This window comes from Gymnoscopelus microlampas (assembly GCF_963454915.1).
Source record: "Gymnoscopelus microlampas genome assembly, chromosome: 20".
NCBI classification, from domain to species: Eukaryota; Metazoa; Chordata; class Actinopteri; order Myctophiformes; family Myctophidae; genus Gymnoscopelus; species Gymnoscopelus microlampas.
This window is the reverse complement of record NC_139957.1, coordinates 42,398,818-42,415,211: the sequence shown is the minus strand read 5'-3', so window position 1 is coordinate 42,415,211 and position 16,394 is coordinate 42,398,818. Positions and strand designations below refer to the sequence as shown.

The window sequence follows — 16,394 nt, the reverse complement described above, 5'->3', positions numbered from 1 at the left end:
AACCTTTTCAAGCCGCGACCCCCCAAAATAATCATATTTGAACTGGGGAACCCCCCGAAATAATCATACTTGAACTGGGGACCTACCTAAATAATCATATTTGAACAGGGGACCTCCCTAAATAATCATATTTGAACTGGGGACCCCCCAAAATAATCATATTTGAACTGGGGACCCCCCGAAATAATCATATTTGAACTGGGGACCTCCCTAAATAATCATACTTGAACTGGGGACCCCCCGAAATAATCATAATTGAACTGGGGACCTCCCTAAATAATCATATTTGAACTGGGGACCCCCCAAAATAATCATATTTGAACTGGGGACCCCCCAAAATAATCATAATTGAGTTGAGGCATTACATTTAGTTTGACTCGGTTCCACAGATACTGTAAATATTGTGAAAATAGCAGATCTACAAGGCGTTGGGCGCTTTTGTAGATCTGCTATTTTCACAAATGTGGCCTCTGGTCTTATATTATTTGATAATTTGGCCAATGTTTGAGCAGCTTTTATAGTATAGTTTACTTTTGATGCAGAGATGGACCTTTTCTTTTCTTTCTTTTTTCTCTTTATTTGTTCTTAAAAGCTAGTCCTTAAATTGTCACTTCACTGTCATCTGGGGACCCCCTCAAAATCATGTGGCCCACAGGTTGAGACCCCCTGGGTTAGAGGTATATGATGTAACTGCTCTAGCTGTCTGTTTGTAAACAAGGTGTAGGAGAGGGTCTCGTCACGCTAACGACTGCTGGAAGTACATAAACGCAAAGAACTCTCCAGGGGCTCAATTCAGCAGTAAGACATACAGTACAATACATACAATACAACACATAACGGGAAGAGCTCCAGTAGCAGCAAAAGGTATATTTACACAAAACAGCAGGGGGGTCGTGAAATTGTGTGCAAATCTTGGAATATATTACAATTTAATTTAGGAGGGCCATTCCATTCCAGCGTACCGCAAGCGGAGCTAATACCATTAGACGGCCCAATCTAGTGGTATTGGCCCAAGGAACCATCACGCCAGAAGGAAATGTTTGGATCGGGATGGTACGGAGGATCTGGTACAGCGCTCAGGTCCTGGACCTGGTGAGACGAAGGAGGAGCCCGGCCAGGAGGCCAACCACAGAGCCTAGTCCCTCCACGTGCCAGAGCCTCCCCCGAGTTCCGGCAGAGTAGTTCTGGAGAAGCGGACTGATTGGCCCTGTCTTTCCCTATAGGACTGACCGTGGGTGCTACTGGGACGTAAGTCGGGGCTTGATCAACCCTGGCTGGGTCACCTGGGCGAGGGTGTATGTTGTATGTTGCGAGACCCGAAACACCCTATGACCCCAGGCTACAACACTGATGATGCGTCCCAGTTGCATCCATGTGATGTATTTCTTTATTAGTTATTCTATTTATAGTGGCTCATAGGAATTTATAGACTACGTGACAACCAGGAATAGTTTGGTGACCACAGGAGAGACTGTTGACAGCCGGAATGTAGACGGTATCCCGGGAGCAGCATGGGTTAGCGCCCCATGCTGCGTCTTCCGTGAGGAAGAAGCCCAACAAACCCGCGGTGAGGCCTTTAGGAGGGCCATTCCATTCCAGCGTACCGCAAGCGGAGCTAATACCATTAGACGGCCCAATCTAGTGGTATTGGCCCAAGGAACCATCACGCCAGAAGGAAATGTTTGGATCGGGATGGTACGGAGGATCTGGTACAGCGCTCAGGTCCTGGACCTGGTGAGACGAAGGAGGAGCCCGGCCAGGAGGCCAACCACAGAGCCTAGTCCCTCCACGTGCCAGAGCCTCCCCCGAGTTCCGGCAGAGTAGTTCTGGAGAAGCGGACTGATTGGCCCTGTCTTTCCCTATAGGACTGACCGTGGGTGCTACTGGGACGTAAGTCGGGGCTTGATCAACCCTGGCTGGGTCACCTGGGCGAGGGTGTATGTTGTATGTTGCGAGACCCGAAACACCCTATGACCCCAGGCTACAACACTGATGATGCGTCCCAGTTGCATCCATGTGATGTATTTCTTTATTATATATAATAACTCAAATAAGAACCACATATATTATAGCAACATAAGTTTTCTTAAAAAAAAAAAGGATAAGATTTGGAAGACTTTTGCAGAATCCGCAGAAGCAAAGATTTGAGTTAAAATAAACAATATATATGAATTCAAAGATTAGCATTTTCAAAAATAGCAGAACTAGAAGCTCATAGATCTACAAGCTCATAGCCGCGGCACTCTGTGCCGCGGCTATGAGCTTGTAGATCTGATGCTGTTTTTGAAAAGTCAAAGTATGAAATAATGGTTACAGCTCAAATCTAAAGTGACACAGATGCGTTCCCGTAGTGAGTGGGTTGATGGCCTCTGGTAAGGCATTCCACGTTTTTGGAGGCAGCATAGTAAAATGCAGTCTTCCCCATGTTTGAGCTGAATTATGGGGGGAACAAGGTCATATGAGCTCCCTCATATGTAGCAGGTATGGAGGGTTAAGGGTCCAGTGGCAGTACTGCACTTATACTGTCGGTACAATCTTGAGGCACTTTTACTTTTTACTTAAATATTGTCCATTTCTCAACACTGTACAATTCTACTCCACGACATCTGAGGCAAATATTGTACTTTATTTTTTAATCCACTACAATTATTTGAAAACTTTATTTACTTTCCAGATTTAAATTATTAATGATACCACTTTAAGCCCTCTTTTATACTTTGGCTATTCGGGAGGGAAGAAAAAAACACGGTCTACAAGCTTACAACACAATATATATATTATGAGCAAAATAAACGTACTTAGTTACTTAAATAAATGTACTTAGTTACTTGAATAAATGTACTCAGTTACTGAAATAAATGTACTCAGTTACTGAAATAAATGTACTTAGTTACTGAAATAAATGTACTTAGTTACTTGTCCACCAGCAACACAACACAATGTGATCGGCCAGCCGGCTCATGTTTGCGTGATTCATGTGTGTAGCTGCCCCCCCCCCCCCCCCCGCACCCCCCACCCTGCTCAATGGCCTCCCGTGTGTCTATGCACGCACATGGGTGTGTGTGTGTGTGTGTGTGTGTGTGTGTGTGTGTGTGTGTGTCTGATTATTGTGCACTCGTCTGTGTCGAAGGGCGCCCATGTGTTGAGTATAAAACACATGGGTGCCCTTTCTCACTCACACACACACACACACACACACACACACACACACACACACACACACACACACACACACACACACACACACACACACACACACACACACACACACACAGTCTCTCTCTCAGAGTGAGATCAGAGGAAAACGGACATACGGGGGTCAGCGTGATAGAGAGAGAGAGAGAGAGAGAGAGAGAGAGCGAGAGAGAGAGCGAGCGAGAGGAGAGAGAGAGAGAGCATATTGTCTCTGTCGGGTGGAAAACTCATATGTTCAAAACGGTTTCCTTTTCAGGATTCAAATACATTTTTTTCCCCCAAAAGCAGCAGATCTACAAGCTCGAAACGTGTTTTGAGCTTGTAGATCTGCTACGTTTGATGCTTTTGTGTGACGCTGTAGTATGATGAAGTAGGGGGCGTTAATGTACAAAAAAATACACAAAAAGTTGGTAAGTGATATTTTTTTGTAATCTTATTATTTTTTTGTGAAAAAGGTTAAAGTACTATATTGTGATAGTAATCATTGCTACAGAGTGTTTGTTGGGTCACAGGGGTCTCTCCAGCTCTCTAAACACAATATAGTATATTTTCAGGTAGGTGACAAAAGTTAAGCCAATCAAGAGAGAGCACTGAAAATGCATTTTCTGTTTAAAGGTAGGGTAAGTGATTTTCTTTGGTTAAAATAAGTGTTAAATAGCTCTATATTCTGATATTACTCATTGCTATAGAGTGTTTGTTCAGTAAAAGGAGTCTCCTTGTCTCTCCACCTCTTTATTAAACAGAAAATGTATTTTCGTTTCAGTTTCAATTTCATTTCCAATTTTATCCAATCAGGATAGAGAGCTCAATCAGGATATAGATTAAACAAGTGAAATTGGAAGTGATGACACTAAGAAATGAGCAGACAAAATTGGAACTGGAACACTATACAAATGAAGCTTAAAATGGGTACTTTTCTCCTGATTGGCTGAGATTTTGACACCTACCGGAAAATGTATTTTCTGTTTATCAAAGAGCTGGAGAGACGGGGAGACTCCTGTTACTGAACAAACACTCTATAGCAATGATTACTATCACAATATAGAGCTATTTAACACTTATTTTAACCAAAGTAAATGACTTATACCTTACCTTTAAACTAATGGAGATAAGAGGTTTGTGCGCTGACAGCAGTGATATGTACAGACATGTTAAGGTGATTCAGAGACCGGAGCTTGCCTGAGTGGGGGGGCCTGAGTGGGGGGGGGCTCATGATTCAATCTCCCACACAGTGTGAGGCGCCTTCTTTTAGACGCTGTCAGCGTGGAAACCTCGTAAGTACCAACACAAAAACAAAAAAACGTTGCTTTTCCGGAAGTGTGGGAGGAAGAAGCTCTGAGATGTTTTTTTACTTAAGTAAAAGTATCAATTCCGCAAAGTAGAAATACTCTGTTACAAGCAAAAGTCCGGTATTAAAAAATGTACTTGAGTAAAAATATACACATCTATCAAATGTACTTAAAGTGCTGAAAGTAAAAGTACTCATTTTGCAGAAGGTCCCCCTCCCCCCAAGTTTACAATTTAATGCAGGGGTCTTCAACGTTTTCAGGCCAAGGACCCCCCTAGCTGAGAGAGAGATGAAGCAGGGACCCCCTACTCTATATTGTATAAACTTGTAGATCTGCTATTTTTGGCTAAAGTTCTCCTCAGAAAAGGGATGCTAGGGTTCAAGTGGTTCATGTAAAAATAAAATCATGTCACACAAAGATTTGGCGGACCCCCTGTAGTAACTCTGAGGACCCCCTTGGGGTCCCGGACCCCCTGTTGAAGACCCCTGATTTACTGTATACAAATGCTTTGAAAATAGCTGATCTACAAGCTCACAACGGGTCGCTTTGCGACGCGTTGTGAGCTTGTAGATTGGCTATTTTCAAATAGCCTAAGTATGCATGTTTTGCATGTTTTTAATAGTTACAAAGTAACTAGTAACTGAACAAATAAGTAAAAGTACTGAAAGTTGGAAACACTCCAGTAAAGTAAAAAAAATCCTCATAACTTGAGTAAATGTACTTAGTTACTTTACATGCCTTTCCGGAGGTGTGGGAGGGAGAAAAAAATAGCCTGATGTTCCGATGTGTCTATTTCAGTTGAAAAGCATTTTTGTCACTACTTTTCATCTGGTTCAATATAGATCAAACCCACAGACGCAGTCAAAAAACGATTCAAAAATAAAAAATCCACAAGCTCACAATGCGTCCAAAAGCTTTTTAATCGGCTATTTTTTTGCTATACGTTCGTGTGACACAGCACTGCAGCGTGACGAAGGAGAAAGTAGGGCATTTATTAACGGGAAAAACATCAAACGTTTTTGGAATATCATCTCTAGTGGGTGGAAATTCCTCATATGTCCAAAACTAAAATAGAAAAAAGTAAAGCAGATCGACAAGCTCAAAAATGGCTTTAATTTGCGGGGAAAAAACACTAAAATAAAATATTGAGATGAGAGGTTTCTGCTCGACAGACGTTTGACAAAAATAACCCTCATCCCTGGCAGCCGTGCGTTGCTCACACAGTGCTGAGCTGGTCTGCACAGGTTGTGTAATGTCTGCTCTCATTAAGAGCCTATAGGAGCAGTCATCCTGTCTACCTCTGCTCCTATGCAGGTGCCAACCTTTTGAATAAAATGTCATATTTTAGTCGTTTGAAATGTTTAAGTTTTAGTCTAGTTTTAGTCAACTAAATCTACAGTTGATTTAGTCAACAGCATTGTGTTGTTGCTGCCTCTTTTATACTTGCGACCAAGCATAAAATGTCTTATGTAATGAATGAAATGACTGGATGTGTTCTCCACTAGTTCCTCCCTGACACTTCAGTCTAGTTTTTATTTGTTGATAAAATTGTCAATATATTTACCATAACTATACCATTGGGACGTGCAGAAGGATTTGGCGAGGCAGGGGCTGGAATTTCAAAAGGGCACCACTTTTTTTTTAAGAACAATTACCATACTTTTAGACCCGAAAACCCCGAAAAGGTATCATTAATGTCCTCAAAGTCCCGCACCCAACAAGCTTTAAACTGAGCAGATTGGACTTTCCGTTCCAGAGAAAATGGCCAAAACGTCTTGAAAACGGTTTTCGATCGCCGATTTTTGATATGAGTTTTGGCCATTGTCGCCCGTTCTTCTTTAATAACACGGGCTAGGAAGGTCTACTTTTTTGTTTTTTGTTTTTTTTCAGTCTGGAGAGGGCACTTTTTAAGCGACGGATAAAGGGCAGGGGCTCAAGCCCCCTTTCATGTCTATGTGTGCACGTGCATAACTTCTCCTTTAAAAGGACCACTTTCAACCTTATCTTCATTTATTACACGGCTTGGTTGAATGCTCGATTCAGATTGGTCAGTCATCGGTCATTATTTCTGGATAATGACCGATGAGCTCTATAACGGACCGCTGTGTAATCAGAGACTCAGAACACCTGCTCATATCAACCTAAGCTGCTTGGTTTTATGCTTTATCCAACATGACAGCCATGTAAACAAACACACAATGTCATTTACAACTAAACGTTGCTCTCAAGAATGTTTTTGAAAACATTTGAAGTGAGAAATAGACGATGCAATAACCGAAAAGTCTTTCTATTTGATCCACTACACTTCCTTGTTTATCGTGGCGCAACAACGGGGGGATACCAAAACGCTCGCCCCAAAACACAGTCGCCCCGGGGCAAATCCGGCGGCATTACAGGCAAATCGGCAGTAAATAGAATGGGGGGCGAGTGAGTTTTTTTCCATTTCGTCATTTGTTTTTGCGAGGCGAACTTGTCCGCCCAGCCCAATACTTATGGAATACTTTCATTGCCGTAAGAAAGGAAATACTTCGTTTTGTTGTTACTTTTGGGTAAATGTACTTAATGTATTTATTAAGTAGCCGTGTAATAAGCGGGATAATGCATTTCGCCTCGTGGTTAATCGCCATGTCGGGCTTTAAATTTCAATAATGACTACCTCCCCATAGATTATCCCTTGCATAACTGGTCCTCACTAATGCTCATTATAACATGGCACCATTTCTGCCTCCTCACTCTGTGTCTCAGAGGAGGGCTGTGGACAGTTCAGAGACTCTCCTACCAGTGACATCACCGATTATGATTTCATGCATGCAGAAGAAACTAAAGCCTTTCTCTTTGTGGAAAAACAGCATGCTGAGATAGAAGCCCCTTGTTCTTGCACTAATATGTCTCCGTGCTATGAGCTGGTAGATCTGCTATTTTTGAATAGCCGAAGAAAACTAAAATGGCACAGATGCGTTCCCGGGTCTTGATGGGTTAATAAGCATTAGTGCGGACTGCGGAGCAAATGTAAGAATATGCTTTGAAAATGGGTGAAGTGGACCTTTAAGTACAGTAATAGTAGCAATGCCACAATGAAGAAATTATTACAAGTAAAATCACATATTAATTGAGTGAAAAGTACTTTTTGTGTTTTAAATAACTCCTTAGTGTTAGTAATTAGTAATGCATTAATGTGTTCATCACTTTAATGCTGCAGCTGGTGTAAAGGTGGGGGTGGGGGGGGGGGGCTGGTTTTAATTATGTGCTGCTGCGGGTACATTAACATATAATATTGTATCATAATTATCAGTTAATTTAAGTTTTGGTAATTATAATAAATCTACATCTGCAAAGTAACTAATAACAATTGGAGTAAAGACAACATTTGCCTCTGAAGTGTATAGTGGTACTTAACCATTTAACATACAAAATGTCATTTTATTGATAAAGAAAAGTGGTGCCGCTTGAAGTCACCTCCACCAAACTGCAAATAAATCAGGCTTCACAGCCCATGCAGTGCAAACTGTCAGCTGATTATTTATTTCTCCAGAATAACTGTGACTTCTACAGCCAGGAGACAGTATAGATTTTTCTCAGGGAAAAAGTAGTCAAAGAAACAGCCAAGAGCCAAGTGTAAGGTATACAGATACTTCAGAAAATCATACTTCTCACAGCCACGAACGCACGCGCGCGCACACACACACACACACACACACACACACACACACACACACACACACACACACACACACACACACACACACACACACACACACACACACACACACACACACACACACACACACACACACACACACACACACACACACACACACACCTCAAATTATGCACACAGCTTGCGATTTCTGAGAAATTTCACACGCACATTCCCACTAGGCTGAGGAAGAATTCCACATTGGCAACATTTTCACATTGGCCAGTTATACCACCACCAGCAGGTCTAATTTAGCAAAACACATTTTTGGGACAAAATGCCTCAAATCATGAATGCAGTGTCCAATTGCTGTGAAAGGCCTAAGAATAAATGGAACCCTTTTCACATTGGCCTATAGTGCCACCAGGAGGCCACAATAACCTACCTGACCTGGCGGATACCTGTGCTGTGGCTTCAAAAAATAGCCGATCTACAAGCAATACATACACATGTACTGTATAGGGCGTTTTGCCAATCAAATACAATGTTTTATTTAAAGCACAGTTTCCTAGTGTTAACCTTGTTGTGATAACCTCCTTCTCTCCTACCATCTCATACTGTACCTTCCTGCCTACAAACACAGCTCTCTCTCCCTGGGGAAGCTGAGGCATGTGGCGCTTTTCATTTTGGACCGCTGCCCCACCTCATGTGGCCAATTTCCTTCTATGAGGTCACTCTATATCCCATGCCAATGGGCTGGAGAGAGAGAGACTGGTGAATGCTGATGAAGCTAAATGATATTATTATATATGGCTTAGCATTGATGAGCTTGTTTTCCTAAAAAGCTGTGAGCTGAGAAACAGGGCTTAACACATTAAGTGCCAGTCGCGTAGATCTATGCGAACTTATTTAAAGCCGCCACGTGCCAGTTGCGTAGATCTACGCCAACTGGTGCTTTTTCCTTTTTTTTGAAAAAAAAGTTTACAGTGCACTTTTTTCAATTTTCGACACGGCACATTTCATTGTAACACCACCGGAAACGGAATTATTCGGGATCCGGTTTTGCCGATCCCGTCGGCCTCCGTTCTAATGACGAAATTGAAACGCCATTTTCTCTTTGTAGTTTTTCTCCTCGCTGATCAATGTTTAACATAAACCGTTCTAACTACAACATGGAGGCACCGTTTGACACGTGGTTTTCACTGGTAGAATCAGGGAGATGTCCGCAGAGCTCAATCTTAAGGATTTTAACAAGGTCTATGGCGACGTGAAAAAAAATAAAAAAATAAAAATAAAACGTTGGTACTGGTGAGTACATTATGAGATTAACCTCTGGCATGGAATGTGTTAATGTAGTCTGCTGTATGCTAGTGGTTCTCAACCTTTTCAGGTCGTGACCCCCACAAAATAATCATGTTTGAACTGGGAACCATGAGCTCATACCTCACACAAGCTTGTAGATCTGCTATTTTTGAAAAATTGTGAACATGTGTGCAAATCTTTGAATATGTATATTCTTTTAAAGTGAACATTTGTAACTCAAATCTTTGCTTCCGGGGGTCCCTGGAACAAAATATTTTTAGATGGGGGTCATTTTAGGGGTCCTTGACATGAAAAAGTTTGAGAACCACTGACATAGAAACAGGTTTTTCAGAATACTGTTAGGATTCAGATGACATTTGTAGAATCGGCTTCAGGTCTTAAACAGGGCTTTGGGGTAAACTGTCATCTGGGGACCCCCCTAAAATCATGTGGGGACTCCCCTCGGGGTCCCGAACCCACAGGTTGAGAACCACTGCGCTACATAAGGACTGGAGTGCAAGGGGTACAGGTCCCAGCTTCACACAAGCTGCCAGCAGAGAGAGTGGGCCCTTGTTTTACGACTGTGCATGGGAGAGAAGTTATGGCACTAACAAGCTACAGTACAGTAGAAGAGATCAAATGTTTTATTGTTTCCCTTTCTCAGCCAATTATAAGCTGACAGTCAGGGAAGAAGAGCGAGTCAGTCTATCCGTGTGCTTTGCTTTGCTGGTGCATATTGTATCTGAGTCGAGAGAATTTTCTGATCTTTTGAGAGTTTCAAATTCCGCTCGACTTTTAGACCGGAGTCTATAAATTATAAACGAGGATTTCCACGTCACGCGCAACAAAGTGAGGAAGTGGCTTGGACTGCCGAGATGCCTCAGCAGCAGCAGAGTTGATTTCGTCTACCAAAACTATACCTTTTGTCACTGACAAAAACAAATTAAAAACTACGATGACTTAAAACTAAGACTAAATATATTAGCAATTTCGTCAACTAATAAAAACTAGACTAAAATGTTAGTGAGGGACTAGTGGAGAAGAGATCCAGTAGAACTAAAAGACAAGTCATTTTATGTTTGGTCGGCGCTCTGAAAATAGCAGATCTACAAGCTCAAGACGCGTGGCGCTGCGACACGTTGTGATCTTTTAAATCGGCTATTTTCAGCATGCAATCAAGTGTAAAATCAGCCATTACGACGCCATCAAGGCACCGGCAAAATATGTTTTTGCAGACTAAATTAACTGTAGATTTAGTCGACTATAATCTGATGATATTTAGTCGACTAAAATTAGACAAAAAATAAAATATTTCAGATGAACTCAAATATGACTAAAACTAAATGTAACTTTATTCAAAAGACTACTGTATGACTAAAACTGAATCAGAATCAACACTGCCTGTGTGGCAGTGGAGTCCTCTCCCAAACCAATCTTAAGCCTGGTGGTAGGAGTACACAATGCGCCACATCATCACAGCTGGAAATGACTCTCACAGAATCCTGGGAACCATTCGTTAAGAGGTGCCGCTCCAACACTGGCAACAGGGAGGAGGAACCAGCAGTTGCGGTGGCAAAGACCAGCCACCGGGGGGATATGGTGGGGCATGTCCAACATGGAAGAGTGGGGGGGGGGGCTTGGTTTTGGAAGCAAACACACACACACATACACGGCAAAAAGGCTACTCCAACCTAACAGTGGCACATGGTGGGTGGAGGAGTGCGCACCAGGAGGAAGCAGCACAGGTGTGAGAAGGAAGTCTCTTCCAAAGCCCAGCAAGGACGCTGGATGAAGTGGGATGGCATGGAGGAGGAGGAGGAGGCCCTAACGGGTCCATTTGGTTACATTTGTACACTCTCAGTGTTAAATTAACATTGATTTTACGATATAAATTGGGGTCCCAGAGATAGAAATGTCATTAAATGGGGGTCCGTAGCCTCTAATGCATGTCACCAACTGGGGGTACTTGAAATTAAAATGGTAGAGAATCACTGCTAAAGCCGTAAAAAAAATCTTCTCTTATGAGGGTCCCTGGCATATCATTTCAAATGGGGAGAACCACCAGGCTAAGTTTCACCATTAGAGACACACTATGATGTCCTAGCCCTCTCCAACCAACCCACCTGCATCTCTGGTATGGAGAGGACCCAGTCTGTCTCTATGGTGTGTGCAGCCCCCGGTGGGTGGGTTGCACGACCAGTCTAACTTCTCTCCAAAGTCAGTACATACAGAAGCTTGTATATACTGACTTTGACTCAAATGAACACTGGTTGAGCACTTTTTCCACCACCAGTGAAAAAGTACTCAAATGTTTTACTTGCGAGTGAGAAACTAAATCCGCCGTACGTAGTGAAGCAGTCTGGATCCCAGGCTGTGCTACATCGAGTGTCGCACAAAAATAGTGAAAATAGCTGATCTACAAGCCCACATGTTGTGAGCTTGTAGACGTTGACACAAATTAACACTGTTTGAGAACTTTGTCCATCATACCAGAACGTCGCACAAACATAGGGAAAATAGCTGATCTACAAGCTCACAATGCGCCGCGACGCGACACGTTGTGAGCTTGTACAACTTTGACACAAATGAACGCTGGCAGAGTTCTTTGTACCACCGGCTGCTTAAATTAACGCGGTGCTATTTTTATGAGAGCATATTGATTCAGAAAGGTGACGAGAGGCTGCTACATCAAAGGTGTGTTTCTTATCTGGAATGCATTGCACAGAGTGCGCACGCCCTCCGGCCAATCACAAATTAGTATTCTCCGTGGCCGTGATGGTATGATAATTTATTCATGTATTCAAAAAGAGCGTGTACACAGAATGCAGACATGGATGGATACAGTATATATATATATATATATATATATATATATATATATATATATATATATATATATATATATATATATATATATATATATATATGTATATGTGTGTGTGTATATATATATATATATATATATATATATATATATATATATATATATATATATATATATATATACACACACATATACATATATATACACACACACACACACACACACACACACACACACACACACACACACACACACACATAAGTAAAAGTACCAATACCACAATACAAAATACTCTGTTACAAGTAAAAGGCCTGTGTTCAAAATGTTACTTGAGTAAAAGTACAAAAGTACTGGCATCAAAATATACTTAAAGTACCGAAAGTGAAAGTACTAAAATGTTTGAAAATAGCAGATCTACAAGCTCACAACGCGTCGCATCGCGACGCGTTGTGAGCTTGTAGATCGGCTATTTTCACATAGCCTATGTATAAAATAGGGCTAAAGTGGTTAATGTGTGTTTTATAATGTAATCATTTATATCTGCAAAGTAACTAGTAACTAAAATGTTCAAATAATTGTAGTGGAGTAAAAGTACAATATTTGCCTCTGAGATGTAGTGGAGTAGAAGTAACAGTATAGACAATTGGAAATACTCCGGTGAAGTGAAAGTACCTCACAATTATACTTAAGTACAGTACTTGAGTAAATGTACTTGGTTACTTTTACACCACTGGTTAATTTACGAAATAACACATGAAACTTAAAAAATGGAGATAAGAGGTTTTTGGGCCCATAGGAGGTTTCCTTGGGACAGTGAGGGTATTGATGTGTTCAGAGAGAGGTGTGGGTTAGGGAGGAGGAGGAGGAGGTGTGAGGCAGGGAGGAGGAGGAGTGGTGTGAGGCAGGGAGGAGGAGGAGGAGTGGTGTGGAATAACAATAACACATCAGATCATTAGGTGACAGAACAACGTGGGGAGGGAAAAAAAACCTCAAGGTCCTTGGGGTGACGACAAGCGCCTCTGGGCGTGGCCGGTGGGTGGTGTAAAGTAACTAAGTACATTTACTCAAGTACAGTTACTTAAGTACACTTTTGCAGATTTTTTATTTTACTTGACCGGATTATTTCCCATTTTCAATACTTTTACTTCTACTCCACTACACATCTCAGAGGCAAATATCATAATGCTTTTATTCCACTACGATTATTTTGAAAACTTTAGTTACTAGTTACTTTGTATATTTGGTTTATTATTATAAAACATATATTCGGCCTATTTAAACGTTGGCTATTTGAAAATAGCAGATCTACAAGCCACATCACAACGCCTTGTGAGCTTGTAGATATGCCATTTTCAAAAGATTTGTATACATTTTATACGTTTGAAACCTGTGACCTTTTGGTACTTTAAGTAAATTAAAGGAGACACAAAGAGTCTCCTTTGTGTCTCCTACCGGAACCGCTGCTTACCGGTCCGCTGGTCATCAAATTATTGGCTTAGGAATGAGACAATAAAAACCAAAAATATTCATGAATTCAAGTCTCCATGGGGTGACTAATCCATAGGGAAAAAAGTTATTTTTTGGGGTGAATTTTCCCTTTAAGGGCGCGCTCCCACCAAAACATGGTCGGCTAGCGTTAAACGCAGGTTGTGCACGGCCACGTTTTTTTTGCAGCCAGCGGATTCTAAAAAACGGGAGTGACCTCCCTGTCACTCACTTTCAAGACCCTCCCCGTAGCCCGCACCGCCTTCTGCCTGACATTTTTACCATTTAGCCAATAGAGCCTGCCTGCTTGCTCAGGGGAGAAATTGAATCTTGACCTATCAGGTCAAAATCCGTGTGTCAGAAAATAGCCCTGAGGTCACCGAGTGCTGCGATATGAGCTTGCAGATCTGCTATTTTTTTTTAATCATGAAAATGTGTGCAAATATTGTATTTATTTTATTTTTTTAGCGTACATTTGTAACTCAAATCTTTGCTTCTGCGGGTCCCTGGAACTAAATATTTTAGAAAAGTCGAAAAAGTCACGATTTTTGTGCCGTGCTATGAGCTTGTATATCTGATATTTTTTGATAGACAAAGACGTCTTAAAATGACACGAATTATGCTTTCCCGGTGCCGTTTCTGTGGCTGCTAATCTGGCTTGCAGAGCTGAGGTTAAAATTCCACTCACAACACTCTCTCTCTCTCTTTCTCTCTCTCTCTCTCTGGCTGTACAGCATCCGCTGCAGTTTCCAAAGATGCTTAGGCAGCCTTTTACCTACAACATACTGGAAACTTTTAACAAGGAGAGAAAGACAGCAAGGAAGTAAGGGAGGGAGGGAGGAAGGACAGGAAAGGAAAGGAAATGTAAATCAAACCGCTGGAACATGTGCCGTTCTAATGACGCTTTTGACTTCTGTTGATTTTCTTGCCAACTACTGATATTTTTTTTTTAATGAAAATAGAAATAATAAGAAGTAATGGCTAGCTATAGCTGTGTGTCCATGGTGGTGCATTCATGTTGTAGTATAGAGCATTGGTTCTCCCAGGGGTACTTGAGGGGGTTCCAGGGGGTCCCCATGCTAAATGATGGATAGGAACAAAATGGACCCTTATGGGTCTGTAACTCTGAGTGTACTCTCAGAGTTACATTAACATTGATTTTACAATATAAATTGGGGTCCCAGGGATAGAAATGCCATTAAATGGGGGTCCGTAGCCCTAATGCATGTCAAACTGGGGGTCCTTGAAATTATTTATTTTACGGCTAGAGCCGTAAAAATCTTCTCTTATGGGGTTCCTGGCTTATTTTTTTCAAATGGGGGTCCGTGTCAATTTGGGGGTCTTGACATGAAAAAGTTTGAGAACCACTGGCATAGAGACTAGATGTGACTCTGTCCATGGTCCTGAATTCATGTTGTGACCATAGACTGTAAAAAAGGAATGGACAAAGCCACTCCCCTGCTTTCTACAGAACGAAAATGAAGCTGATAGTTCAGGAACGTGCATTCCTCCATCGTTAATATATACAGTTGGCCACGCCGGAACTCAAACGCTATTGGTTGAGACCAGACACGTGACCAGCGAACCGGAAAACAACCCCCAAAAATGCTATTGGTTGGGTAGCTTGTCAATCAAGAGCAGGGCGGGGAATAAATGCTATTGGTTGTGTAGGTTGTCAATCAAATCATCCCGCCCCTCCTGGAGCATAGCCTACTTTATCGTCAATTTTAGAATAAATGGGACCATAATTTAGCAAAACGCATATCATGATGATTGAAAGGAGACTTTAAACTAGCGACTGGAAGCATATAGAATTTATGACAATTTTTATTACGGTAAGAAAATATAGTCTAAAGTTTGTCAAAAACCCATTCACTTGCGTTAAAATAAATTCTTTCTGACACTGCAGGTCGGCGCAGGGTAAAACAGTGCCTCACTCTGGCCATTCATAAGCTTCCGTGTTGGCCTCATCGTAAATATCCAAGCCTTGCCCCTTGGTTGTGACACTGAGACTAGCTGTGACTCTGTCCATGGTGCTGAATTCATGTTGTGACACTGAGACTAGCTGTGACTCTGTCCATGGTGCTGAATTCATGTTGTGACACTGAGACTAGCTGTGACTCTGTCCATGGTCCTGAATTCATGTTGTGACACTGAGACTAGCTGTGACTCTGTCCATGGTGCTGAATTCATGTTGTGACACTGAGACTAGCTGTGACTCTGTCCATGGTGCTGAATTCATGTTGTGACACTGAGACTAGCTGTGACTCTGTCCATGGTGCTGAATTCATGTTGTGACACTGAGACTAGCTGTGACTCTGTCCATGGTGCTGAATTCATGTTGTGACACTGAGACTAGCTGTGACTCTGTCCATGGTGCTGAATTCATGTTGTGACACTGAGACTAGCTGTGGCTCTGTCCATGGTGCTGAATTCATGTTGTGACACTGAGACTAGCTGTGACTCTGTCCATGGTGCTGAATTCATGTTGTGGCACTGAGACTAGCTGTGACTCTGTCCATGGTGCTGAATTCATGTTGTGCCACTGAGACTAGCTGTGACTCTGTCCATGGTGCTGAATTCATGTTGTGACACTGAGACTAGCTGTGACTCTGTCCATGGTGCTGAATTCATGTTGTGACTAGGGTTTAACATTTTCCGG

At 42.0% G+C, this 16,394-nt stretch overlaps 1 protein-coding gene across 1 annotated transcript in view; it reads right to left on the bottom strand.

The window, feature by feature from the left end:
- The window catches only part of gabrb1 (gamma-aminobutyric acid type A receptor subunit beta1), a gene marked incomplete at its 3' end in the record, with an annotated part of 126,888 nt that overhangs the window by 59,727 nt on the left and 50,767 nt on the right, over positions 1-16,394 (bottom strand). The gene's annotated exons all lie outside the window — the stretch shown is intronic.